Source organism: Morone saxatilis, unplaced genomic scaffold (assembly GCF_004916995.1).
Source record: "Morone saxatilis isolate NCDOM2014 unplaced genomic scaffold, NCSU_SB_2.0 Contig17, whole genome shotgun sequence".
NCBI lineage: Eukaryota > Metazoa > Chordata > Actinopteri > Moronidae > Morone > Morone saxatilis.
Genome location: NW_023339729.1, coordinates 8,182,455 through 8,187,577, shown reverse-complemented (window position 1 = coordinate 8,187,577; position 5,123 = coordinate 8,182,455). Strand labels below are relative to the sequence as shown.

Genomic DNA, 5,123 nt, shown 5'->3' with positions numbered 1-5,123 from the left:
TCATTGAATAGGAAACTGAACAATGCCTGTTTTTGCCAGATAACTATTTTGACTTAATCATTTTAGTTATTTTTTAACAAGAAGAAAGGGCCCAAAAGTCAGCTGGTTACAACTCTCTCTGAACATCAGAAACCAGTTTTCAGGTGGTGCGATCTGCTGACTCTATCTGTGTTTTGGAAGCGTCACACAAAATAAAACATTTTGTATTTGCTGAAACACTTATAGGGACCTAAAACTAATTGACAATAAAAACAAAACGTTTGACCATCACACAAGAGGAGCAAACGGCTCCTTTTTATGTGTCAATAAAAACATAAAGATGTCATCATCCAGCGGAGCAGATCAGGGCACATCTAATTTTAATCACTAGGTTAGCTCTTCGGACTCCAGATGCCAACTTGGTTGGCACGCTACCGCTCCACTCTGAAGTAGACGTCGTTTTAATCTAAAGGAGGCACCGTATTGTGTTGTCTCGGTGTTTTGTGTTCAATGTCGGAGCAGGGAGATTAAAACCGTCGTTGCGTTGGAAGGAACATGAATTCAGTGGCCACAGGGGAAGGCCAAGAGCTGGCGCCCACATTTGAGGACACACGGTTCTTTGTTCGCTCTTATGCTGCTTGCTTGATCCACCACTGTGTCTGTGTTTGCTTCATTGAAGACGGTTCAGGACTTCATACCATCCATAATTCTCGGGGATCGGTCACACTGCAGTAGAAATGCGCCCCAATTGGCGCCTCGGGATTGATGCAACCCTGGTCAGACACCCGCTCCCGGTAGGCCTACTCCTCTTACCAAAGCCTTTGGCCATCTCCCAACCGGCCTGACCACTCTCAGCATATCTCAACGCACGAGAACAGACATCGTTGCGCCTCGGTTTGAGACCGTATCGTCGTGCCTGTTGTGTGTGCTGCTCTCTCGTGTGTGTGAGAGAGAGAGTGGTGTGTGTGTGTGTGTGTGGTGGACGGAAGAGGAGCAGTTTTTGCGCTGGTGTGGGTGTCTGTGTGGTGTTCGTGTGTGTGTGTTGTGTGGTGTGTTGGTATATGTGTGGTGTGTGAAGAGAGAGAGTGTGTGTGTGTATATGTGCGTGGTGTGTTTGTGTGTGTGGTGTGCGCGTATGTGTGTGTGTTTGCTGTGTGTTGTGCTATATGTCGTGTGTGTTGAGAAGAGACGACTGTTGTGTGTTATATGGTGCGTGTGGGTGTTTGTGTGTGCTGTGTGGTGTTTGTGTGTGTTTGTGTGTGTGTGAGGTGTGGTGCTGTGTGTGTGTACTGTGCTGTTTGTGTGTGTGGTCGTTTTGTTGTGTGTGTGAGAGGTGTGGTGTGCTGTCTCTGTGTGTCTGTTGTGGTGGAGAGTGTGTGGTGTGTGTGTGTGTGTTGTCTCTCGCGTGTGTGTGTGTTTGTGTGTGTGTGCTCTCTGTGTGTCTGGGTGTGTGTGTGTGTGTGTGTGTTTGTGGGTGTTCTCTGTGTGCTCTGTGTTGTGTGTCGCCGCTGTGTGTGTGTGTTTTGGTGGTGGTGTCTCTGTGTTCTGTGTGTGTGTGGTGTGTGTGTCTCTGTGTGTGTGTGGTATGGTTGTGTGTGTCTCTGGTGTGTGGTGTGTGTGTTGTTTGCGTGTGGCTGTGGCTCTGGTGTCGTCTGTGTGTGTTCTCTGGTGGGGTGTGGTGGTGTTTGTGGTGTGTTGTGTGGTGTGTTCTCTGTGTGTGTGCTGTGTTCTGGGTGTGTAGTGTGTGTGTGTGTGTGTGTAGTCTCCTTTAACTGGAGTCTTCTCAAAAAGCTCCAGAATAAGCCCAGAGGTCCTCAGAGGGAGAACATGAGAGGTTGCTGATCACAGAGTGATTATTGATACAGAGCAGTGGCTTTGTAATGCTGCTGTAACACAACCACCACTTCAGGACAGGAGGCAAACAGAAACAGTCACTTCAGACTTTGACACCGGACTTAAACTTATTTTCCGTTTCTCCTCCTTTCGCCTGCTGGTGCGTGTTGCAATGGGATTTATCTTGATTTCATACATTTTTCGGTTCTCAGGGAGGTTATGTAAATAAGGAGTGAAGACACTTGTGGAGGGAGGGTATATTTAACACACACACACACACAGAAGAGCATGGAGAGAGAGAGAGAGTTAAAATAACACAAGGACAAGCAGCACACTCACACAGAAGCAAGGAAAAACAGTGGAGCACAGCAATGATTATGCACCAGATCTGCTTACACCATATTTCATCATTACTGTGGAGAAAAAACACTCAACTATTGATCTGCCCCACTGCTTCCTTTCCTCTCTGCCTCTCTCTCACCCACTCTCCGATTCCGTCTTTTATTCCCGCTTTTACTTCTCTCTTTTTACTTCTCTCTCGCTCTCAGAAATTTGCAAGCATAACAAGACTTTTTTCTGAAATGGATCCCGGTAGTAAACAAGATCATAAACATGTAGGCGCTCCACAAATACCAAACTCTCTCTCACACACACACACACACACACACACACCACACACACACCACACACACCACACACACCACACACACACACACAGGAGGTGGACACAATATTGTGAACACCTGCGCAATCTAATGCAATCCGGTACTATAGCCCTGCAATAAAGGCTGCCTCTGTGCAGCCCGGAGGAGATAAATATAGAAACAATACAACAGACATATGTTGAGCATTAGGACCAAAACATCACAGATTCAAACGAACACGTCACTGACAGTCGAGGCTGTTTGTTGTACTTGTTGGTACAAACAAAACAAACAAACAAACTTTTGTTCCTTTGAGGAAACGTTCTTGCTGCTTTGTGTTTTATAAGATTTTATTATTTATCTTTGTTCTTATTGATTCCCAATTAGCCTAAATGATTAGTCGATCGACAGAAAAATGATTATTAACTATTTTGATGATTAATGAATTAATTTTTGAAGCAAACGTGTCACATTTGATCTGATTCCAACATCTCAGAGGATCTGATGCTTTTCTTTGTCTTATATCATTGTGAACTAAATGTCGGAACAAAACAAGACATTTGGCAGCTGAATCAGTGATGAACGTGATAATTAGGAGACAATACTTCATCAGTTTTTAATCTGGCTTCTGAATATATTCTCTCAAAACAACAGAAAACATCTCCATCACAAGTTCTTCGAGCACAAGCAGACAAACACCAATGATGTTCAGTTTACCATCACAAGAGCTACAGAGAAAGACTCATTAACTCTGACTGACTGAAGAATGAATCACCTGATAGTTACAACATGAGTGCGTCGCCTCCTCCAGTAACACTTGTCTTAGCTCCTGAAACATCCTGCCTTCTTCTCACCAACAGGAGTTTACACACTGTTACATCAACCTGACCCCTGTGTGCTCGGAGAGAGTCAAACAAGTTTATATGATCACACACACACACACACACAACACACACACACTCACACACCACACCACACACACACACACACACACACACACACTCACACACTCACACACAGTCCTCTGATGTGGTCAAACAGAAATGGTACACTCATTACTTAGGACTTCCTCCTGAGGACGAATGAAGGAATTAACTGTGCAAAATGTTGTAATGGCTAACTTATAGTAATATCACTTCCCATTGCTTCATCTTCACACACACACACACACACACACACACACACACACACACACGCACACACGCACACGACAAGGCAAAGAAACTAGCTGTGGTAAGTAACAAGTGAAAACGCCATCTGTCAAGCGAGAGCGCATTTGCTTCGCCTCAGCATTTTCAGGGGAATGCCTTGAAGACAAAAAGGTCCTTGTTCTCAATCTCTCCGCAAATCCCATCTCTCATTCTTCCTCCCTCTTCCTTCATCCCCCTTGCTCTGCCGCGCGCCTTGCCGCTCCGCCACCATCAGCAAAGTTGCACACATAAGCATTGGTCAGCGTTCAATTACCGTGAACACCAGGGAAGGATGGGGAAAGTACTTGACAGAGAAATGCACTTCAAGCACTGATTAAATACTGATACCAAGTATAAAAAGTTCAGCCCCTCGGTTGTGTGTGTGTGTGTGTAGAGACAGTAAAGGGGGTGGGGGTGCTCTTCTCTCCAACACTGATACAACTGTTTCATCATTATGACCCTCTATTACAGTACTTGCCAACTTGCTTACTACATACTTTTGATACACTCCGCAGAGTGCTGACTCGAACTAAAGCTGCTGATGTGGAGTCATTAGGGGGTGAAGTTTGTGTTTTTCTGGAGCCCACAGAGCTTCCCCTGTTACTCGTCACTGTTTAAGAGTTGTAATGCTCATAGGTTGCTACCAGGCAGCGGGTAATGGCCCGTCTGCAGCAGATCAATCAGAGGATATTCTGTTGAAAGGTAATACAGTCTGTTCTTTTTTTAGTCTGTGTGTGGGTTCATCAGCAATCAATGCTCAACATTACCGCCATGAGAACATGTCCTCTCCTCCAGCTTTGTTTATTGTTGTTCACACACTAAAGCTAACATTTGGTTAGTAGACCCTCAGACATAAAGCCAGTGAGGTCACTGCTTCATTGGTTGACTGGCTGCGACTTGGAAAATGTTTTAAAAGAGAATGAAGAGCAGCTGAAGGGTGTTGTACTTGAATCAGTGTGTGCAGGCTGGTTTCAGTCTGAACGAACAACCTCACTGAGGAACAAACACGTCCAGCAGCAGCAGCAGTGACATTTTAAACTCCCCTTCCTCAGCCCACACGAGCTCTAATTATCACATAAAGACGTCAACATGCACTACACGAGCGGGCCTGTGTGTTTCAGAGCCGAGCCAAACCGAGCCAAACCGAGCTCTTCCTTCCCTCGCGCCAGACCTTTGTCCGCCCAACTGCCGCCGGTGCCATGTTGCCATGGCTCCCTCATGCCTCCGCTCTGCTCGCGCAGACGTTGAGAAATAACAACGTTGTGATGAATCAGCATCTCTGCCGCGAGCCCAGCCGGTGTACACCGGGCACGGGCGCTGACTCTCCCGGTGTACCGGCAGCACAACGTGTCTGACCCACCGGGGGCCTGTCGGGAGAACAGCGTCTGACACAAAGCAAATGTCACAACAGTGTCTCCGTCAGTCCCCGCCGCTCTCCTCCTGCAGAGAGGAGATATACATATATATACATATACAT

General features: G+C 46.2%; 1 protein-coding gene across 2 annotated transcripts in view; it reads right to left on the bottom strand.

Moving 5' to 3' along the window:
- Window positions 1–5,123, bottom strand: part of mafgb (v-maf avian musculoaponeurotic fibrosarcoma oncogene homolog Gb) — an 11,750-nt gene that overhangs the window by 5,060 nt on the left and 1,567 nt on the right. The window lies entirely within an intron of this gene.